The sequence below is a fragment of the Cherax quadricarinatus genome, chromosome 9, assembly GCF_038502225.1.
Source record: "Cherax quadricarinatus isolate ZL_2023a chromosome 9, ASM3850222v1, whole genome shotgun sequence".
NCBI classification, from domain to species: Eukaryota; Metazoa; Arthropoda; class Malacostraca; order Decapoda; family Parastacidae; genus Cherax; species Cherax quadricarinatus.
Window position 1 is genome coordinate 35,667,814 of NC_091300.1, and position 25,357 is coordinate 35,693,170.

General features: G+C 37.6%; 1 long non-coding RNA gene across 1 annotated transcript; it reads right to left on the bottom strand.

Moving 5' to 3' along the window:
* Nucleotides 1–615: 615 nt before the first annotated feature.
* LOC128686089 (uncharacterized) lies at nt 616–25,357 on the bottom strand. The gene is made up of 2 exons (XR_008406598.2): nt 24,558–25,357; nt 616–1,826 (listed from the first exon to the last, which is right to left on the bottom strand). It is a non-coding gene; the product is annotated as an uncharacterized lncRNA (long non-coding RNA).

Consider the following 25,357-nt stretch of genomic DNA (forward strand, 5'->3'; position numbering starts at 1 on the left):
CAAGAAATGCTTGACAGCATTTGATAATGATCCCAAAATACTGCAGTGCACCATCAAATCATGTGGTGCTCTTACAACATGTTAAGTTTTATGTACCTTAAATTTTCCAGTGATTGTGTAATTAAAACATTCTCAAGGAATGTAAATGCGAGTTGAGTGTACAGTACATATTGACTTCCTAACATGAGGAAAATCCTGTGCTTTAATTGAACTGCCTTATGGGAATGATTCCCATAAAAAAAATGTGATGAGGTGTCCCTACAGATGTCATTTACCTCAAAAATATTCGTCTTCCTTACCCGCAGAAATCAAGTCCCTCCATGAAGTGCCTCCCTGTGTCCCTGACAATTACCAGGTGAACTCTGATAGACTAAGGCTTCTAGTGTTATTGTTAAATATTGCAAGAAACAGTCTCATATACTGTCAGTTTGAGTGAGCTAGGTCAGCTGAAAAATTTGAGCATCTGTTTTAATACTTGGTTGCCAATCCTTGACAGATTTTATGCATAGACTTTTTCAGATGCAATATTATTAACATTTTTAAGTACTCATTGTTCATATCCCCAGTTTTTGAGCTTTAAATAGTTAATAAAAATTATAAATTGCAGTACTTCACATGCAGCAAAAATTTTATACTGTACTGTTTGCTTTGGTCATGTTACTGTCATCCTGTTACATACCTACTCTTTTTTTTTTATTGGTAAAAAGTTTGTTTTAAATATTAGTACTGTAATTTAGATGAGTTTTGTTGATAACTTTATAACTAGGGAAGGATTACAATATACCCTTAAATTTTAAAAGGTGTTTAATATTACATTATTTGCAGAGTTGGAAACTTCTATGAATCAGAGATGTCTGTGAAGAATATATATACTGATGAAAGTAACAGGTAATGAGCAAATCACAATAGTTTGTGTTACAGAGATTTGCAATTTAAAATTTACTCTTAATAGTCTAAACTCAAAAACATTGATGTGAATAATTTTTATGCATTTTCATTTGAAAGTGGATGTATAGTACTGAAAAATGGACTATGCATAAACACATGTTGACAACCTGATATAATTAAAGGGCAGGATCAGTTATACAGAAGCAGTTGTATCATCTTATTCTAGTTCTCATCAAATTTGTCATGCAAATTTTTAAAAAGATTCTTATTTACAAAACTACAGTGTAAGTTTACAAATATAAGAGTTCAATTTTTTATTTACTTTTTCTATTTAATAAGAAATGTAAGGAGTGAACAGACCTGCCTTCTCTAAGTAGTATGTGCAGCTCTAGTAGTTGAATTTTACCCACGTTTTATTAAAAATGAGAAATATTCATTTTGATGCAAGTGCCATTCATTCTGCCTGGTGCAGAAGGAAACAGTGACATTAATTATACTGATTTATATATATAAGTTATAAACACAACACACTGTGGGGAAGTGGAGAAAAATCCTTCCTCCATAAGCCATGCATGCCGTAAGACGCAACTAAAATGCTGGGAGCAAGGAGCTAGTAACCCCTTCTCCTGTATAAATTACTAAATGTAAAAAGAAAAACTTTTTCTTCTTTTTCACGTCACCTTGTCTTGGTAGGAGATGGCCAGTGTGTTAAGGAAAAAGAAAATGCACACACACAGTAAGACTGCAAGTCCAGTTTTTGTAGTTTCAGTTATCCATGATTTACTCTGGCTTGAAAATAACCCTTAATGTTGCTTAATAATGACACCAAAGTGCAAAAGTAGGGATAGTGACAGTTCTTCAAAGCCTAAGAGAAGTCGTGAAGTGCTTCCCATCAGTGAAAGAGTGCTAATTCTTGACTTGTCATAGGTTTCAGGTATCTGCGGAATAAATAAATAAATGTATTTATACATATATATATTCAACAAACCAGCTGTATCCCACCAAGGCAGGGTGGCCCAAAAAGAAAAACTGAAATTTTTCTTTTTCTTTCAACACACCGACCGTATCCCACTGAGGCAGGGTGGCCCAAAAGAAGAAACGAAAGTTTCTCCTTGTACATTTAGTAATATATACAGGAGAAGGGGTTACTAGCCCCTTGCTCCCGGCATTTTAGTCGCCTTTTACAACACGCATGGCTTACGGAGGAAGAATTCTGTTCCACTTCCCCATGGAGATAAGAGGAAATAAACAAGAATTAGAAAGAAAATAGAAGAAAACCCAGTGGGGTGTGTATATATATATGCTTGTACATGTATGTGTAATGTGATCTAAGTGTAAGTAGTAGTAGCAAGACATACCTGATATCTTGCAAGTTTATGAGACAGAAAAAAGACACCAGCAATCCTACCATCATGTAAAATAATTACAGGCTTTCGTTTTACACTCACTTAGCAGGATGCAAAACAAAAGCCTGTAATTGTTTTACATGATGGTAGGATTCCTGGTGTCCTTTTTTCTGTCTCATAAACATGCAAGATTTCAGGTACGTCTTTCTACTTCTACTTACACTTAGGTCACACTACACATGTACAAGCACATATGTATACACCCCCCTCCCTCCTGAGTTTTCTGCTATTTTTTTTCTGGTTCTTGTTTATTTCCTCTTATCTCCATGGAAAAGTGGAACAGAATTCTTCCTCCGTAAGCCATGCGTGTTGTAAGAGGTGACTAAAATGCCGGGGGCAAGGGGATAGTAACCCCTTCTCTTGTATAAATTACTAAATTTGGTGGGATACAGCCAGTTTGTTGAAATATAAATTATATATATATAATGTCGTGCCGAATAGGCAAAACTTGCGATCTTGGCTTAAAAAGCAACGCTCATCTTGCCATATAAGACAAGCGAAAATTTGTGTATGCAACAATTTCACCAAAATCATTCTGAACCTAACAAAAAAAATATATTTCACTGTTTGTTTAATATTAAATTACTGTAAACAAATCTAAAATAAATCTAAAATATATTTGACTCAAGAAATCGTAATGACACGATTGCAAACAAACCATACCCCCGGCCGGGATTGAACCCGTGGTCATAGAGTCTCAAAACTCCAGCCCGTCGCGCTAGCCACTAGACCAGCTAGCCACAATAAGATTCATCCAACTAGGTATATTTCTACACCATAGGAAGGTTAGCACAGGCACCGAGGTGCCTGTGCTAACCTTCCTATGGTGTAGAAATATACCTAGTTGGATGAATCTTATTGTGGCTAGCTGGTCTAGTGGCTAACGCGACGGGCTGGAGTTTTGAGACTCTATGACCACGGGTTCAATCCCGGCCGGGGGTATGGTTTCTAAAATATATTTAGTTGGGTTAGGCTAAAATAAATTGCTCTTGTTATAATAAGGTTAGGTAAGTTTTCTAAGATTCTTTTGGTGCAAAATTATAAATTTTTACATTAACATTAATGAAAAAAATATATCTTTAAACGTATAAGAGAAAATTTCAGAAAGGAATTAATTTTAAGTGAGTTCTTGCTAACTGACCAGTTTTACATATTCGGCATGACATATATATATATATATATATATATATATATTATTATTATTATTATTATTATTATTATTATTATAACCACGGAACGAGTGGTATTGATCAATAACAACACTGCACTAGCCAAGGAGCCGCTTTGGGGGCTTGCGGAAGGTGAACTTGATGTAGACTTATCGTCTACCTTCACCGGCAGGAGAATGTTGGAACTTATTCGGTTCTAAGTTCCACAGGGTAAATAAGCTGTATGAATCCCTAATTCCAGATAGACCATCTGAGTTTTGCAGCCCTCACATCCACCCAAAACAAACACACACAGGTTGGCGGAGGTAGTTGGAAGATACGTCTTAATTGATAGATTTACCCTTCAGGGAAGGTGTATGTAGGTTTATACAGTTAGTAACTAATATTAGGATTATTGAGGCAACTTTAGATATTAATAATATAATCCTAGGACTTTAACATAGGTAGGAATAGGCCTTTAATATAGTCAAACACTAAGTTATGTTAGCTAAGGAGAACTTGCAGCCCCCCTCCCCCCAATTCAAACATGGGGCTGCCAGTTTTCCTTAGCTAACATATCCTAGTGTTTGACTATATTAACCCTTTGGGGGTTTCAGACGTAATAGTACGTCTTACGACCCAGGGTTTTTGACGTACTAGTACGCCTAAATTCTAGCGCCCTCAAATCTAGTGAGAGGAAGCTGGTAGGCCTACATATGAAAGAATGGGTCAGTGTGCGCAGTATAAAACAAATCCTGCGGCACACAGTGCGTAATGAAAAAAAAAAACTTTGACCATGTTTTTGGATTAAAACAGCGACTTTGCACTGTATTTTTGTATGGTATTTATTGTTGTATTCTAGTTTTCTTGGTCTCATTTTATAGAATGGAAGACATATTACAGAAATTGAGATGATTTTGACTGGTTTTACAATGAAAAGTACCTTGAAATTGAGCTTAAATTAGCAGAAATGTTCGATTTTTACCAAAGTTCAAAAGTAAACAAATCATGCCAAGCGTCCAATACACATCAACTGGCGAGTCTAATATTCTTTCACAAGTGCGCTGATATTATTTGTACCATTTCTACACTAATGCAGTAGTCTGCATAACAGTAAATCTTTATTCTTACAAAAAAAATAAGATTCAAAGTGGAAAGCCAAAGAAATATAAGAGGGGCCTGGGGATGTGAATAACGAACAGAGAACTTGTTATTTTAGTGCGAGGAATGTCTTTGTTTATTCTGGACCCTATTCGGAAATTGGTATCTTTTGAAATTTGTGTGAAATTTGCTAAATTCTGACCACTTTATTGGATAGTTGAAATCAGTAAATGGGTGGTTTCTTGTACTCATTTGATAGAAAAAATGAAGTTCTAGCGAAATAGTTATTATTTTTGTCGACTAGTACATTGGAATTGGCCAAAAATAAGGCTCAAATTGGGCAAAATCGCTGATGTGTAAACATCGTCGAGACCGCTAACTTCGTGAGAGCATAATTACGTAAGTTTTCCATCAAATTTCATACTTTTGGTGTCATTATGATCGGGAAAAGATTCTCTATCTTAAATAAGAAAAAATATTTTTTTTTTTTAACCCTTAAGGTAATAAAACAAAAAGTACGAAATTTGGTGGAAAATTGACGAAATTATGCTCTCGCGAATTTTGATGTGTCAGCGATATTTACGAATCGGCGATTTTGCCGACTTTGACTCCCATTTTAGGCCAATTACATTATTCCAATCAACCAAATTCTTAGCTATTTCACTAGTATTACTTCTATTCTATCGATTGAGCACAAGAAATCGCCAAGTCAACTGTTTCAACTACAAAATAAAGTGATCGGAAATTGTTAATTTGGCCAATTTAACACAAAGTTCAAAATATTCCAATTTCAAAATAGGGTCCAGAATAAACAATGTAGGCATTCCTGGCACTAAACTAACATTTCCTCTGTTCATTAGTCGTGTTTTGAGGCTTTACAAATAAATTCCATTTTGATTTTTTATTCACATAATGAATTTTTATTCACACCAAAAAATAGAACATTTACTGCTATGCAATACTGTAATAATTGTATAAATATCATCACCATATTTGTGAATGTATATTAGACCCACCAGCTGACGTGTATTAGACGTGTGAGGTCGTTTGTTTACTCTTGAATATCGGCAAAAATTTAACATTTCCGCTACTTTGAGCTCAGTTTCAAGCCATTTCCAGTGCTAAAACCAATCAAAATCATCTCTATTTCTGTAATATGTCTTCCATTCTATCAAATACAACTATAAAAAACATACGAAAAAACACTGCAAAGTTGCTGTTTTAATCAAAAAATCATGATTTCAGTTTTTTTCTCTCATTATACACAGTGTGCTGCAGGATCTGTTTTATGTGGTGCACACATACCACATAGATGTATTCTCTCATATATAGGCCCAAATGTACCACTCACAGTTTATCAGAGTGAGCTGAGCTCATGGCGTAGATCTACGGTTTGGACACTCACCATAAAGCCGTAGATCTACGGGACGGACCCTGAAAGGGTTAAATGGTCCAAACAAATCGACGTTCAAATTCGTAGTGCTACAAAAGTAGATCTACTTTTTTTTACACATTTTCAAATGTAAAACAAAAAAGATGACCTACATTTTTTACATATTTTCAGATGTTGAAAAAACATGTATATACGTTTGGACCATTTAAGGGTTAAATTTGGCCGACCCTGAGAACAAGTCTCTGAGAGGACCTGCCGACCCCCAAAGGGTTAAAGGCCTATTCCTACCTATGTTAAGGTCCTAGGATTATATTTTTAATATCTAAAGTTGCCTCAATAATCCTAATATTAGTTACTAACTGTATAAACCTACATACACCTTCCCTGAAGGATAAATCTATCAATTAAGATGTATCTACAGAATATGTACATTCTGTAGGCACAGTGCAGTGTTGTTATTGATGTGTGTGTGTGTGTGTGTGTGTATATATATATATATATATATATATATATATATATATATATAGAGGGAGGGGGTAAAGGAGGTTTTGTGTGCGAGGGGCTTGGACTTCCAGCAGGCATGCGTGAGCATGTTTGATAGGAGTGAATGGAGACAAATGGTTTTTAATACTTGACGTGCTGTTGGAGTGTGAGCAAAGTAACGTTTATGAAGGGGTTCAGGGAAACCGGCAGGCCGGACTTGAGTCCTTGAGATGGGAAGTACAGTGCCTGCACTCTGAAGGAGGGGTGTTAATGTTGCAGCTTAAAAACTGTAGTGTAAAGCACCCTTCTGGCAAGACAGTGATGGAGTGAATGATGGTGAAAGTTTTTCTTTTTCGGGCCACCCTGCCTTGGTGGGAATAGGCCAGTGTGATAATAAAAAAATAAAATAAAAAATATATATATATATATAAAATATATATATATATATATATATATATATATATATATATATATATATATATATATATATATATATATATATATATATATATATATATATATATATATACACACACACACACACACACACACATCTGTATTTATAAATTACTCAAAGAATTGGTCCCCCTCATCCCTTCTTAAAAATCATAGATGTGGACTGGAATGATTATATTCCATATTTAATTTCTAGTATTTTTTTCAATGAAATAAGAAAATATGTATAATCAGAGATGGGTCCTTTGCTTTCATGTTCCTATTAACCAAGGTAAAAGATACAGAGTGCTTTAGATTACCTCAGACAAGTACCAAAACACGTTGGCTGGCTAAATTCACATATTTTCTCATGAATTCTCGAGGGTCAAAATAATAACAAATGCTGAAAAGTGAGTTTACAGCTCCTGGCAAGTAGTGGGGGATTTTTTTTTTTTTTTTTTGGCCAATTCAAAATTATGTTCTGTAAATGTTCATTATATGGGGGGTCAACTTGTATGTATTTCATGCATGTTTTTGCTATAATGTGAAAGCTATCTTGAAAGGATCACGATAAATGAAGGTTTTCTACAGTACATAGCTGTAGATTTATATTTTTTAACATGCCAGCCATCTCCCACTAAGGTAAGGTGCCACATCTCACCCTCTCAAGAAAAAGGCAAAACAAATTCACTATCAAACGCTGTCTTGCCAGAAGCATACTGACATAGTTCAGATGGTCCTCCAGACTGCTACATCCTCACCCCTCCTTCAGAGTGCAGGCACTGTACTCGAATCTGGCTAACCACTTTCCTAAATCCGTTCATGTCACCTTACACTTTTAACAGCATGCCCATTAAAAACACCTTGTCTCCATTCACTCCTAACAAGCTCAAACAAGCCTGCTGGATGTTCAAACTCCTAAAAACTCAAAGCCTGCTTTACCTCCTCCAACCCCTATTTATATACCCTTGTTATCCTATCCCTTGCCATCTTCTTGACATGCCAAAATCACCTCAAGAACTCCTTGGTCCATCAGATTTTACCTCTGGTGACTCCAAACTCCCTTTAAATTTCTAAACTCCAAATCCCTTGCATAATATTCACACCAAGCATTCCTCTCAAACATGACATCTCCATTGCCTCTATCCTTCTTGCTGCAGCATTCAGAACCCATGCCTCACACTCAGAAAAATGCTGGTGCCTATACTCTTTTACATTCCCTCTTTTTTGCCTCCACAGATGCCACAACACACTACTGACCTCTTTTACCCACATGTATTCATAGTTCACCCCATCTGCTTACATGTTTGCTCCCAGATATCTAAATATGTCTACTTCCTCCATATGCCCTCCAGTCTGATAATCACTGCCTAGACTTATGCTACTCATCGCCTTACTCATTTTTCATGTTCACTTGTAATTTCCTCCTTTTTAAATACCCTCCCAGATTTGAACACCAACATTTACAACTTGTCTTCAGAATTCTCAAAAGAACTGTGATAAATCTCACTTTCTATTAGATTTTCTTCCCAACACCCAAGCATTCACTTCTTTCACAGCACCATATGTTAAACAATCATGGCAACATCACGCATTCCTGTCTAAGCCCTGCTTTTACTGAAAAATAGTCCCTCTTCCTCTTACACACTATTTTTTATTTATATATATATATATATATATATATATATATATATATATATATATATATATATATATATATATATGCAAAACAACCACTCTGAAAGAATAGAGAAATTCCAAGCGCTTTCGTGACTACTCACATTATCAAGGAACTATATAAACATGAAAATTTGAGAAGCTGTATATTTTAGTCTTTGCCTGAGATTCCTCTTCAGGTGTGTGAAGGATTGATAGGTACAGCTCTTTAAATTTGTCTCCTATAGGTTCACTGCAGCACTGACATCTTTACATTACACACTTAAAGTTTCCAGTCATTATACACATATGTACAGTCGCAAAAAGGCGATCTCAACAATGCATAACAAGCCACATGGGAATGGAAATCTTTAGCTCAAGATCTTTCGTGCTCTACATAGCTCCTGATGAAGCATGAATGTTGCAAGTCCATCAACAGATAGGAGAGGAAAATTCTCTCAGAAGCCTGACTTCACAGTGGTATAGGCCAACACTGGCATGCCTATACTTTGCCTCTTGAGAGAATTTTTTCCTGCTATCAGTTGCTGGACTTGCAACACTGCATAGCTTCTGATGAAGTGCAAAAGATCTTGAGCTAAAGATTTCCATCCCCATGTGTCTTGTTCTGCACAATATATATATATATATATATATATATATATATATATATATATATATATATATATATATATATATATATATATATATATATATATATATATATATATATATATATATATCTATATATATGTGTGTGTGTGTGTATTTCAATGCATATATATATATATATATATATATATATATATATATTATATATATATATATATATATATATATATTATATATATATATTATTGCACTAGTATATAATGTATTACTATTTCTTTATCCTCATCCTTTTATAGATACTGTAATAAATCATTGGAGTTGTATGATTGACATTTGATTAAGCATTACAGTATTTCAACTTAAATTATTTGATTCCTTCTGACATAACATTATTTTCTGGTTTTGATTTCAGAAAAAAATTGAAAGTTTGGTCTGCTCACATGTCATGTATGTCAATTTTTACTTTCTACTCTAAATTTCTTTATTACAAATTATTCACTTGTTTGATTTAAAAAAAATTAGCTGCTCACATGTCATATCCTTTTTTTTTTTTTTTTTTTTAACCAATAACTGTGTTACACAAATTATCTGCCCATTTGCTTACACAATTATTTTGTATTTTTTCATTAGCATTAACTAGAAGCTCAAAAGCCCATTTTATATAACTGTTATACTAGTTATTCTGTACATTTATGTTAAATATTAGCAAAATCAACTTTTGCTTCTTTTTTTTTTTTTTACTATTTTATCAGTTGTAAGGCTTGTGGCTGTAATACTAGTTAATGAAGAGCACAGCATCTACTTTTTTCTCACTGAGTATTTGAGTATGATTGTTTTCTACTGTTAGTATGCTTGAGTATGTTTGTGGTCTACTACTAAATATGCTAGTGAAAGCCTTCGATATTAAATTTGGTTAAATCTGATAGTTCATTTAGTGTGTTGAGAAACCAAGAAGCAGTATCACGTATAAAAAGAAAAATGCGTGGCTTTTTGGGAATAGATATCCCTTTGCAAGCCTTACTGTATCAGACATAGATGATGAGTAATTCAATGTTAATTGAATTAACACTGTACATGTACGTTCCCACTTCATCATGATCAGCATACTATGACACCACAACTCTAAATAGATGGCAAAGTTACGATTATGTCTATAATACGAGGTTTAAATGTGCATACAAAATATTACTGTAATTGCAATCAGCAATAAATTCCTTTGTTATAGTTTTCCTAACGAGATGCTGATGAAGATTTTTGTAGCGCTCCAAACTAGTCAAGACGTCAAGTTTGCACTTCCTTGATTCATCACATTTTTATTTTTCTGCCAATCCAAGTGTCACATGTCTCCAGCGACTGTTGCTAAGTCGCAAGTAATATTGATCCCATGTGTTTTTTGTGAAGTGAGAAAATGTAAATGGTGTTGGTATCACCTTGTTCGTATGTTTATTGTATTTGTAATATGTTGTATAAAGGAGTTAACATTCATTTTGGATAATACTTGATTTTTAATAACCTTGTTTGTTATTGTTCACCCTACTCTGTTCTTAACATTATTCTATATATGAAGAGGCATTCTTGGAAGATAAAAATTACTTCTAATTTTAAACTGAAAACCATATTTTCATGAAGGTACCACACATACCTGTGGTATGTGAATGAACACGATATTTTAAGTCGAACAAAATACTGCACAAGACTCGCCAAGAATTTGCAGACTGTTAGTGGTTCTAGGGATTATCTTCCCCACGGCCAGGTCTGCTAGGTTGGAAAGTGTATGTATGGTTAGTTTTTTGGCATAACTTTAGGAAAGGTGTAGTGGAGTTTACTTTTACTGGAGGAGATACTGGATTATCTTCCACCTCAGTCACAGCACTGGCACAACCCTCAGCAACATTGATTAACAACAGGCCCCTCTTACACTTGCTGGATCATATCAACTTGCTTTTTTGATAAAATGTAAGGCATAAAATGTAGATGTAGTATTCACATGAAGAAAAAGACACTTTGGCAGAACAAGCCTCATTGGGAAACTATTATAACTCAGAATCTTTATAATAATAATGACTTGACAATCATAACTAAGTACTAAACCCACAAGGGACCAAGTCACATAGGATACAAAGTGCACACACATGATAATTAGGGTAAAACAGAAAGGATTTTAGAGGAACAAGGAGAATTAGGATGGGCATTGGATGTGTAGACCAAGTGTTTACACTGAAGCATTTAAGTACTTAGATCAAGGGGTGGGGAACATTTTTTCTGCCAAGGGCCATTTGGATATTTATAACATCATTCATGGGCCATACAAAATTGTTAACTTAAAAATCAGCCTGCTATATTTGGTCAAATGTTTAATTAATTCATGCCTTATGTGATGGCTGGATCTGGGTCTCTTTGGTGAGGCATGTGATGTTAGCTGGTACTAATGATGTTGCATCAGAAATATGTTTGAAATGAAGAAGACGATGGATGGGAGACTGATTTAAAATCTGAAGAAAACCGATCGGATTTTATGAAATACAGTAGACCATTATTTACATGGATTTATTTGCCACATTTTGGTTATTACACTATTTAAAAATTGCAGCATAATTTCATACAGCACTTTGTAAAATTAACTTAACAATAAAGTACTAGGGGGAGAGAGCACAACTTTGTAGTACCCACAGTCAGTGGCCAGGCTTCAAATGCCTTTTATTGTACAGCAATAAAGGAATGGAACAGACTGCCTGCACATGCCAAAGCCAGTCATAGCATGAACCAGTTCAAGAAGGGTGCCAAAAGGTGTCTGATGAATGTAGCTACAGAAAGGGAGGGGAATGATTTTTTATTTTTTAGCTAACACGTGTAATTTTACCTTATTCCTAGTAATGACCCTCGCATTGTAGGTAGTCTTAATGACCCTCGTGTAGTAGATAGTCTTTTTAGTATAACAAGATGTTATTTTCATTATAGAATAATAAGAAACTTTTAGAGAGGGTGTGGTAGGTAAGTTTGGGGTGCCAGGTGTAAATGATAATGGGAGCCCTTTGATTGAACTTTGTATAGAAAGGGGTTTAGTTATAGGTAATACATATTTTAAGAAAAAGAGGATAAATAAGTATACACGATATGATGTAGGGCGAAATGACAGTAGTTTGTTGGATTATGTATTAGTAGATAAAAGACTGTTGAGTAGACTTCAGGATGTACATGTTTATCGAGGGGCCACAGATATATCAGATCACTTTCTAGTTGTAGCTACACTGAGAGTAAAAGGTAGATGGGATACAAGGAGAATAGAAGCATCAGGGAAGAGAGAGGTGAAGGTTTATAAACTAAAAGAGGAGGCAGTTAGGGTAAGATATAAACAGCTATTGGAGGATAGATGGGCTAATGAGAGCATAGTCAATGGGGTCGAAGAGGAATGGGGTAGGTTTAAAAATGTAGTGTTAGAGTGTTCAGCAGAAGTTTGTGGTTACAGGAAAGTGGGTGCAGGAGGGAAGAGGAGCGATTGGTGGAATGATGATGTAAAGAGAGTAGTAAGGGAGAAAAAGTTAGCATATGAGAAGTTTTTACAAAGTAGAAGTGATGCAAGGAGGGAAGAGTATATGGAGAAAAAGAGAGAGGTTAAGAGAGTGGTGAAGCAATGTAAAAAGAGAGCAAATGAGAGAGTGGGTGAGCTGTTATCAACAAATTTTGTTGAAAATAAGAAAAAGTTTTGGAGTGAGATTAACAAGTTAAGGAAGCCTAGAGAACAAATGGATTTGTCAGTTAAAAATAGGAGAGGAGAGTTATTAAATGGAGAGTTAGAGGTATTGGGAAGATGGAGGGAATATTTTGAGGAATTGTTAAATGTTGATGAAGATAGGGAAGCTGTGATTTCGTGTATAGGGCAAGGAGGAATAACATCTTGTAGGAGTGAGGAAGAGCCAGTTGTGAGTGTGGGGGAAGTTCGTGAGGCAGTAGGTAAAATGAAAGGGGGTAAGGCAGCCGGGATTGATGGGATAAAGATAGAAATGTTAAAAGCAGGTGGGGATATAGTTTTGGAGTGGTTGGTGCAATTATTTAATAAATGTATGGAAGAGGGTAAGGTACCTAGGGATTGGCAGAGAGCATGCATAGTTCCTTTGTATAAAGGCAAAGGGGATAAAAGAGAGTGCAAAAATTATAGGGGGATAAGTCTGTTGAGTGTACCTGGTAAAGTGTATGGTAGAGTTATAATTGAAAGAATTAAGAGTAAGACGGAGAATAGGATAGCAGATGAACAAGGAGGCTTTAGGAAAGGTAGGGGGTGTGTGGACCAGGTGTTTACAGTGAAACATATAAGTGAACAGTATTTAGATAAGGCTAAAGAGGTCTTTGTGGCATTTATGGATTTGGAAAAGGCGTATGACAGGGTGGATAGGGGGGCAATGTGGCAGATGTTGCAAGTGTATGGTGTAGGAGGTAGGTTACTGAAAGCAGTGAAGAGTTTTTACGAGGATAGTGAGGCTCAAGTTAGAGTATGTAGAAAAGAGGGAAATTTTTTCCCAGTAAAAGTAGGCCTTAGACAAGGATGTGTGATGTCACCGTGGTTGTTTAATATATTTATAGATGGGGTTGTAAGAGAAGTAAATGCGAGGGTCTTGGCAAGAGGCGTGGAGTTAAAAGATAAAGAATCACACACAGGGTGGGAGTTGTCACAGCTGCTCTTTGCTGATGACACTGTGCTCTTGGGAGATTCTGAAGAGAAGCTGCAGAGATTGGTGGATGAATTTGGTAGGGTGTGCAAAAGAAGAAAATTAAAGGTGAATACAGGAAAGAGTAAGGTTATGAGGATAACAAAAAGATTAGGTGATGAAAGATTGAATATCAGATTGGAGGGAGAGAGTATGGAGGAGGTGAACGTATTCAGATATTTGGGAGTGGACGTGTCAGCGGATGGGTCTATGAAAGATGAGGTGAATCATAGAATTGATGAGGGAAAAAGAGTGAGTGGTGCACTTAGGAGTCTGTGGAGACAAAGAACTTTGTCCTTGGAGGCAAAGAGGGGAATGTATGAGAGTATAGTTTTACCAACGCTCTTATATGGGTGTGAAGCATGGGTGATGAATGTTGCAGCGAGGAGAAGGCTGGAGGCAGTGGAGATGTCATGTCTGAGGGCAATGTGTGGTGTGAATATAATGCAGAGAATTCGTAGTTTGGAAGTTAGGAGGAGGTGCGGGATTACCAAAACTGTTGTCCAGAGGGCTGAGGAAGGGTTGTTGAGGTGGTTTGGACATGTAGAGAGAATGGAGCGAAACAGAATAACTTCAAGAGTGTATCAGTCTGTAGTGGAAGGAAGGCGGGGTAGGGGTCGGCCTAGGAAGGGTTGGAGGGAGGGGGTAAAGGAGGTTTTGTGTGCGAGGGGCTTGGACTTCCAGCAGGCATGCGTGAGCGTGTTTGATAGGAGTGAATGGAGACAAATGGTTTTTAATACTTGACGTGCTGTTGGAGTGTGAGCAAAGTAACATTTATGAAGGGATTCAGGGAAACCGGCAGGCCGGACTTGAGTCCTGGAGATGGGAAGTACAGTGCCTGCACTCTGAAGGAGGGGTGTTAATGTTGCAGTTTAAAAACTGTAGTGTAAAGCACCCTTCTGGCAAGACAGTGATGGAGTGAATGATGGTGAAAGTTTTTCTTTTTCGGGCCACCCTGCCTTGGTGGGAATCGGCCAGTGTGATAATAAAAAAAAATAATAAAAGAAAATATTATAACCTTTATATTATAATAATAAGGTAAAAGGACCCCAATGAAAATAAGTTACTCTGACTTTTTTGGGTTATCCCAGGTTGTCTACACATATGCTGCTACGTATGATAATCTATGTAACTGTATTTGTGTATACCTGAATAAACTTACTTAACAGCACGATGTCCAGAAGCTTCTCTCTGGAAATCCTTTCGGGGTGCCGTTCCAGTTTTTAATTGTTAGCCTCTCTTTATTCATAGTACCTTGAAGATTGTGCACATAAAAACTTTTGTTTAAGGTGTCTTTGAAGGGACTTTCAGATGTGTATTTAAAGTAGCTTCCAACAAGAATGGAAAGGATGTTGCACCAAGCAAAACTGACTTGAAACGATATGTTTTCACAGGACTGAGAATCATGTGGATTTTCAGGCCACAAGAATTGAGTATAATCTCTGTCTATTTCTTGTATTCCTACTCTTAAGAAAGCTTTGGAAATATCAGCCATGTAGGCACATGGATTTGTGCGAAATTTCATAAGCACGTCTCCAAGCTTCTCAGTTAGCGAGGGTCCGGTCATCAGACAGTCATTAAGACTTGCTACATCTTTATTAGCGTGTGCGCTGCAATTGTATACAACACATAGGGGAGTAGTTTCAGAATCTTTTCTGACTCCATGGTGCGGGAGATAATGAACTTCTGTCTTCAATTTGTCTTTGGCTACTTCCTCAATGAAGTTACTGTCCAACTGTTCTTGTACAATGTTATCATATATAGTCAGGAGCTCTGGATTCTTTCTGAACTCATGTATTTATGCTTTCATTTGTCCGAAAGCCATGTGATAATTGCTAGGCAGATGTGGTGGATTTAATTTCCATGGTAACCTAACCCAGTACTGTACATCTTCATATTGGACAGTGTCCAAATATTGGTTATAAGTCAGAGACTCTTGTGGGCTTGGTTTATTTACATCAATGCCTATCACATCCAAATTCCACAACTTATCAACTGGTTCATTCTTGTAACTAGTACATTTTCCACTGAATCAATATTAGCTTCTGTCCCACTTTGAGAGGGAATTGGACCACATATGTGGCTTCCAGCTGTTTTTAGCAAGTGAACATCATGTTTACTTACTATATTTTGCACAAAACAGTGATAATACTCACTCCCAGTGATTAACTCAACTGGGCTAACTGTGTCTGTCTGTATGTCTGGACAAGCTAACTTGACCTTGGCTGCCTTTAGTGCTGCAACTGTTTCTTTTATTCCCCTGATCTGCACAGACTTAGGAAAATCATCTACTACCACAGCTTCCACTGTCTTTATCCTGTTTCCAGACTAACAGTGAATTTGGCTAGGTTATATGTCTGTTTACCAGAACTTTGGAAAAAAACAGCTATATCTAACTGTACTTTGGAGTGGGATTGTTTATTCAGTTTCTGTAACACTGTTCTTCTTATGAAGGACCTTTGTGAGCCTTGATCAAATAGTGTTAGCACATTTGTTTTGTATAATTTATTAGATTACTCAATTCGAGCTATTGGGAGAGAAGTCGATTTAGATTTATTCCCAGCGTTAAATGTTGTTGTTTGGTGATTTGCGGTTTCTGTGGAAGCCAGCTGTTGGTCAGCACAAGTGCTTGGGCATATTGCTGTATGGTGCATACCCTTGCATTTAAAACACTTCTTCATTGAGCATTTCCTTCCCACTTAGTGCACCTATTCAGCTGCTGAGCACGTTTTTGTGCCTCCATTGTTGTGTATTGAATACAATACTGTGCCCAATGTGATCCATCACAAAGCACACATTTTGGAGCACATTTAGATGTGACAGTCTTTTTATTGTCTGTTGCATTCAAAGCTTGTTAAGTGCCTACATGAGATTTCTCATTTGGTGATTTAGTGGGAGAAGGTATGCTCTTTTTATGCTGAGTTGAAGGTTTGGTATCCACAATAGGATTTGTAGGTTTATCATGTCTCGTTGCTTTCATGCAAGAAACTGTATCCTGTAAACCTTTGCTAATTTTTTTACAAGAGAAATAGCATTTTTTGAACATAATATTTAATCTTTCAGTGGTCTGTGGTGACAGCGTATCCTGTACAATACCACTGATAAACCATTCACATTGATTTATGTCATATTTAGTCTAGAGACCTGAGACTATTGTCTAGTGTGATTCTAAATGTCTGTAAATATGAAAAACGATGTCTTGGTGGCTTCAAGTTTGAGATTTTGACTGCATGTCTAACCCTAGCCTTGTCAGCATCAAGGTAATTGTTTGCTAATACTCTTAAAGCTTGTTGATAATTATCTTGAACTACCAGAAACAATTTAATCAGTTCAGTGGGTTCTCCCTTTACAAGAGATACTTTAATTTGGCTATCTCATCAATATCAGTTCTGTTATGTACCAGAGACTGAAATACACTAATAAACTCCTCATAATCATGACCTTCAAATATAGGTAATGAGGGATTAGGAAGGCTCGGTAGTGGTATGCCAGTTGTGGCAGGTGAAACAGGTGTCTGACCATTAACTGAAGTAGATCTTTGTAGAAGAATTTTGTGGCAGGTACAATGTGCCTCTGCCCACTTTTCTTGTTGATCACTAAATGTAGCCAAAACATTTTGAATGTCATCCTGAGACATTATTATTATTATAATCAAAGAAAATGCTAAACCAACAAGGGTCATGCAGCGCTGCCTTAGACAGATTTGACTGTAGGAATGCAATTCGTATTTCGTATAATCTGAGTTAATGATCTTCAGATGCTTTGTAAGCAGATCTAGTTTTGCTTCTAAAACATCAAAATCAGTGTCTGCATTTTGAGTTATCTCTTCACAGAATTAAATTTCCTATCTGCCTACTTTTTGTTTTCAAAGATTGAAACTGGGTTTGTAGGGAAGTCATCTTGTACAGCACTAGAAATACTAAAATAAATTCCTAACAGAATACACTAACTTGTTTAAATACTTCACCACAGTGAACAGCTGTGAGTGTGTTTGTAATGATTTTTCAGCACGTCTCACTGACCTAGTGACCACAGGATAGCACAGTCAGTGACCTTGAAGGGTTCATCTGGCAGGACCTTGATCCAGGCTCTTGATAGCCTGGCTAGTGATGCTGTTGTGGAAAATTCTGATGTAATTTTTCTCAAACTTACATTGTATCATGTAAATATGTAATTAATGTGTTGCTGTTGATCTAAAATATATTTGAAAGTGGAAGAGAACCAACAGAGAAGCCCTGTGCATGCGCTGGGGTCCGAGAGGGGAGGTCTGGGCAGGCATGGGCTGTCTTGTGGAGCATAGGCCTATGGCATGGGTGTCCTAGTTAACATAAAAGCAGCCAAAACGTGATTAGTGGTCTCACTTCATAATAGGAAGTGTTGTAACTGTTCCTGGCACATTCTGGGACAGTAGGTTGTCGAAACCGCCATAATAGGGTGGAAACAACGGAAAATAGTGAACGACACGATGACGCCATGACGAACAAGTTCATTGGGGAGAATGCCCGACTATTCAGTCGACACTCATCGGGCTCAGATCTTAACCCTTTGAGGGTCGACAGGCCCTCTCCGATGTGTTGCTCTTCCTGCTGAAGCTCTTGCAGCTCCTCAGTGGTGAGCTCTTCATTGTGGTCTTCCACCAATTCTTCCACATCCTCCAAACTCACATCCAACCCCATGGAACTCCCCAGTGCCACAATTGATTTTACAACAGACATAGGCTCATTAGGGTCAGTCCCAAATCCTTCAAAATCCCTCTTGTCGACACAAATCTGGCCACAATTTTCTCCAGGCAGAGTTCAAAGTCCTGGTAGTCACTCCCTCCCAAGCCATACCTATAAGGGTTATGCAGTGGAGGATGCTGAAGTGTTCTCTCCAAAATTCCCTTAGGGTCAAGTGAGTGTCTGTGGTCACAGTCAAGCACCTGTGAAACATTGCTTTTGTGTAGAGTTTTTTAAAGTTTGCAATAACCTGCTGGTCCATGGGTTGGAGGAGAGGAGTGGTATTCGGGGGCAAGAACTTTACTGTGATGAACCCAAACTCCTCGGAAATTAGGTCATCCAAGTTTGGAGGATGAGCAGGTGCATTGTCCATTACTAGCACGCACTTGAGATCCAATTTCTTTTCCAGGAGATACTCCTTCACACTAGGGCCAAACACTTCATTGAACCACTCGACGAAAATTTCCCTCGTGACCCATGCCTTACTACAGTGGACCCCCGGTTAACGATATTTTTTCACTCCAGAAGTATGTTCAGGTGCCAGTACTGACCGAATTTGTTCCCATAAGAAATATTGTGAAGTAGATTAGTCCATTTCAGACCCCCAAACATACACGTACAAACGCACTTACATAAATACACTTACATAATTGGTCGCATTCGGAGGTAATCGTTATGCGGGGGTCCACCGTATTAGATTTCTAAAACACACACAATTTACTCTTCATAACATTGTTTTTCCTGAACACTCTGGGATTTTCAGAATGGTACACTAGTAATGGCTTCACTTCGAAATCCCCACTAGCATTAGCGCAGAACATTAGCGTCAGCCTGTCTTTCATAGGCCTATGTCCTGGCATTGCCTTTTCCTCTTGTGTAATGAAGGTCCTCTTTGGCATTTTCTTCCAAAAGAGGCCTGTTTCGTCACAATTGAACACTTGTTCAGGTTTCAGTCCTTCACTGTTTATGTACTCCTGGAATTCATGAACATATTTTTCAGCCGCCTTGTGGTCCGAACTGGCAGCCTCACCATGCCTTACCACACTGTGTATGCCAGTACAGTTCTTAAATCTCTCAAACCAGCCTTTGCTGGCCTTAAATTCACTCACTTCACCACTATTTGCAGGCAATTTCTTTACCAAATCTTCATGCAACTGCCTAACCTTTTCACAAATAAACGAAGTCATAAGAGTATCTCCTTCTAATTGTTTCTCATTTATCCACACCAATAATAACTTCTCAACCTCCTCCAGTACTGGTGATCTCATTTTTGTCAGCATAGTTACTCCCTTTGCAACAACAGCATCCTTTATTTCATTTTTCTTGGCCACTATGGAACATAAGGTTGTGTAGGGTTTCTTATACATCCTGGACAGTTCAGCCACACTTGTACCACTTTCATATTGTTCAATGATGGTTTTCCTAAATTCAATGGTATTTCTCACCTTCTTTACCACAGGCTTGGCACTAGGAGCTTTCTTTGGAGCCATGGTAGCTTATTTAGTACTTGCAAGCACTAAAATAAATGGAATATTATGAAATATTTCGCTGGAGCACGCGAGGGGACCTTCGCTCACTGGTAAACAATGCCAAACTGGCTGCCGCCCTGGCCCATGCTGTGCGTACGCGTCCCAGACGAACTACGACTCGCGAGTCAACCTATGAAAAGCAAGTCCATGTTTATACGAAAATACCCCTAAGATTGGCGAATTTTACGATTGCCGGGAACTACGAAAAGCAGGGGACCACTGTACCTTGAAATTGAGCTCAAATTAACAGAAATGTTCGATTTTTACCAAATTTCAAAAGTAAAGAAATCATGCCAAGCGTCCAATACACGTCAACTGGCGAGTCTCTTTCACAAGTACGCTTATATTATTTATATCATTTCTACACTAATGCAGTAGTCTGCATAATAGTAAATATTCTATTTTTTGTAAGAATAAAAATTCAAAGTGGAAAGCTGAAGAAATATAAGAGGGGCCTGGGGATGTGACTAACGAACAGAGAACTTGTTATTTTAATGCCAGGAATGTCTTTCTTGTTTATTCTGGACCCTATTCAGAAACTGGCATCTTTTGAAGTTTCTGTGAAATTGGCAAAATTGCTAAATTCTGACCACTTTATTGGATAGTTTGTCGTGGGGGTTTGAAAGGAGACATGATGGTTGAAGATAAACACACTTGTGGATGGTAACACCATATTTTGTTAGACTGTGGTAAGGGAGCCCAACCTGCCGTGTGTAGACCTATGCATGGACTGAGAGCGAGGTAGCGCATCCCACTCACTCATGCCACATCCCATGACGTCATACAGTCACTAGGCCTAGTAGGGATCGTCTATATAAAACACATGGATGGTACTATGATACTCAGCTAAGCTATACAACACATGTAAGGGGGATCAGCAACTATGCTGACAGCTCGGTCATGTTACGTATGTCGTCTCGACATACACTACTATGCTATAGGCTGAACAGGCAGGTGGTTCTGGGCTGATTCTATACAATAACAAAGACATATATAACTTAGAACTAATGGATGGTATCATAATGGATGTTAATATAATGGGTTTTAACGTAATGGGTGTTAACGTAATGAGTTTTAATGTAATGCATTACGACTTATAAGAACAAATCATTGTACAATAAGGATGGAATTGATCGATCGATCTGTATTCATGCACTCTACAGATTCTGAGGAAGAATAAATATATATTTACAAAGTGAAAGTAATTAACAGCAAAATCTGGTGCACAAAGATCAGTATTGCTAAATTCTCAGAATTCGGAGGGAACATGAACACAAAAATTTCTGAACAACTGATCAGCTAATAACAAGACTCACAGTTGACAATTTCATTCATCTCGGACATCTAATTATGCAGGCTGTTTACATTTAAACCCAATTCTTCGAGGGTAAGGTTTACAAATGCAGAATGGTTATCTTTGGGTGGATCAAACTCTTCTGCAATGGCTAACACATGCCTTGACTGAGGACAATCTGAGCGAGTATCTACAAAAGATACAGCTACATTCACTAGTGACTGTGGAATTACTAACTCTTCTCCTAGGAGTACTGAACTCGGCTGTTCGAGACAGTAATACTTGGCTCATTACAAAGTCACTAATGGGTCCTGGTGGCTTCACAGTCAGAATAAGATCTTCCTGGAGCAGGAATCGAATCACACCAGACCACATGGGATCTGTTCTTTCTTACTGGAGGAATGAACAAGCTCGGTGGAGTGGAGGACTCTCCCCGGTTGAAAAAAATAACGCTATAACACGCAATATGAGCAAGAGAGAATGAATCTATCTCTCACTGCAAGCACTGGAAAATAAATGGACATGATCAACAATACAGATATTCAATCTGAGTCGCACACAGTGACATGAGGTATCAACTATAAAGAAACTTCACTTACAAACGTTAACATGTGAAAGTTACTTGAGAAACAACTTCTTACATTGCATGAATTACTGTCAACTAGGATGGGATCACCATATGGAACACAGGGGACAACAACAACACTCAAGTGAGTACACTAGCCACAGAAACGTCTTTCTGCAACGGCTTGTGGCATCAGCAAGAGATGGCATAACTCGTTGCAAGTAAAGTTCTTCTCAAAGCGTCCCCTGGGAAGGAACGGATACTTGAACAAGTCGCCATCGCAGGGATAGTAGTCTCAGCACCCAAGGTTGTCTGAGGTTCCTCTGAAACCCAAGGTAACTGTACACTATCCTGCGTGCACGATATTGTGGCTGGAGTCCAAATAGGAGTGACAGTATTACTAGTGCCTGGCCGCTCGGCTATGTTAATAAGTAATTCACGGATCTATAGGAACTTAATCTGAACTTCACATTTCGCAGCACTTTAACAAATCTCAGATACAAACTGTGAGAAACACATTGTCTAGCTAGGTACTGTCCTTCAGTCAGTAAGGGAATATTGGTACTGTGGACTGATCCGTTTAGCGCTTCCCCCTTGATTATAATAATAATAATAATAAATGTGGACTGATCCATATTGACTTTGACTGGCATGATACACTAAGTGAACATTCAAAAGTGACTGGGACATCTTCTCAGGGAACTTACTCAAGGACATAAAGGCAAGAAAATAAAGAGAATATATGACACAGTAAGCTTAAACAGGAAGAAATTACTTATTTTAAAAAAATAAGTCACACTGTAAGCATGGAAAACTCACACTCACAAAAGAAAATACTCAACTGAATAAGCAACACTTTGAAAATCAAGAGAAATTGTACTTTACTCAAATTTACTTTAAATTGAATTAATGGCACAGTGAGTTGTCTTTACTCTCAGTGCAATAAGGAAATTCAACAATAAAATGATAAATCAATCAAAAATGTTATAATGGACTCAATAAAGCTTGTGCAAAATTAAAAACTGGGAAAGCAATTCTAAATAAAAAATATTGAGTGACACACAAGGAACAAAATATTATGCACAGAAAATGTAAAACTGAAATCACAGAATATTACACTGAAATAAACTGTAGCAATATTGCAAATAATTTCTAATCAAAAGTACTGCACAATACTACATAAAATTTCTGCAAGAAAAATTTTAATGGCAACACAATGTTTACACAAGAATTATTGTAAAATGAGTCAATGTTGCAATGATAAAAAAATTACACACAAAATATAGTTTACAAGAAAAAAAATATTATCAAGGAATGAACTGATTGAACACTTTAACTCTTAATTGCAGCTTAAGCAACACTTACTGAACAAACAAAAGAATGACTTACTTTAAAAGAAGAACTTAAAATTGCACTAAGAGTGAATTTGTTCAATGAAATATAAAAATAATAGATGCAAAAACACAAAACAAAAAGGTTTGAACACTTACAGTGATGCAGAACACAACACATATATATAAACACAATACTATAATTTTCTTGCAATGAAACTTGAGGTGTGAAAAATTGGAAAATAATTTTCTTGCTTGAACAAAATAATGGCGCTATTGTCTGTGGAAATAAGACAAATTAGACACTGACTAAATGAAAAGAATTAACACAAGAATGTTCAACACACAGAGAAAAATTAAAATGGCAAATGAATGAAAACAAAAACAGCAAGAATACACAAATGTTGGGAGAAAAAATATAGAAGACAACAATGAGTTGTGATGCAGAATATAAGGTAATAAATTACTGAATTACTTCACTGCAATACTGTGAACACAAGATAATTGTGAAGTGTAAACACAAGTTTTATACTGCTTATATATTGCACACAACAAGGAAAAAACATGAAAGTACTTACTTCAAGTATATATAAAAAGAAACACAACACAACAGACATAAAATAAAGCACGAAAATTAACACTGAAGAAAGAGAGAAAAAAAAATATTGCAAACAGTATATAATAAACACTGAGTCTAATCAAGAGTCACTGAATGTCACTAAGAAATCAGTCAAGAAAATTGTCTCAACACTCGCAAATGTCTCTATGAAAAATATTATTCATTAACACTGTAGCGACGTGGTGTAAAATGTGATGGATGGTGAAGGAAGGTGGTGGTTTACTTGTGGTTGGCGGCTTTCGCTGACTACTCTCCACACGTGACCGAAGAATTTGCTCTTAAATCGACGATGAACTCACACAAGAGGCTTTTTATGATGGCGCAACTGACGAAGGAACACTCTGGCTCTTGGCCCCCTATGTGGTCCTTAAAAATATGGTGCTAGAACCCGTAATAAGGGTACAAAAACAGTGGTAGTGGGTGAGGTGGGTGGTTGAGGCAGCGCGGTGGTGAGACACCGCGTCGTGACTGGGCCTATGGGATGAACGGCGTAAGCCACACTGGGGACACCTGCACTAGGCACAAAGATATTCTAAGCCGGGCTGGCTTAAAAACAAACCCACAAAATACCACAACACCACAGGGATGATAAAAGCTCTCAGAATGGCTTGGAACTTGAAGCACAGAGCAAAGAAGACGACTATACCCACGTGGCTTGCTTGAGTACTGGGTTAGTCACCTGGGTTAGTTGCTGGCTGGCTTGGCTTAACCCTTCACACAGACTGGCTTGATAATTTGTAACGATGAGCACAGCAGGGGTGGAAAGCTCGCTTGGCAGGCAAGGCTGGATGGTGTAAGGCTGGCTGGACTGGACTTGGGCTGACTCCCCCACCACAGACTGGCTCAAGTGGCTTGGCTTACTTTGCAAACCCGGGTCAACTCCTCGGAGGTAATGCAAATAGCAAAATAAACACTAATACACAGAGACTGACCAATGAATAATGCAGAGGACTGGTAAAAGCTTGCTTGGCTAGGTCGGCCTACTGACCACACAAAATGTCCGTTGTCGGCTGCATTTATCTCCATGCATTGGCGTAATTATCAATTTTACGCCCACACCGCTGGCACCAATTTGTCGTGGGGGGTCGAAAGGAGATATGATGGTTGAAGATAAACACACTTGTGGATGGTAAGATAAGATAAGATTTCGTTCGGATTTTTAACCCCGGGGGGTTAGCCACCCAGGATAACCCAAGAAAGTCAGTGCGTCATCGAGGACTGTCTAACTTATTTCCATTGGGGTCCTTAATCTTGTCCCCCAGGATGCGACCCACACCAGTCGACTAACACCCAGGTACCTATTTGCTGCTAGGTGAACAGGACAACAGGTGTAAGGAAACGTGTCAAAATGTTTCCACCCACCGGGAATCGAACCCGGGCCCTCCGTGTGTGAAGCGGAAGCTTTAGCCACCAGGCCACAGGGCCACAATATATATATTGTTAGACTGTGTTAAGGGAGCCCAACCTGCCGTGTGTAGA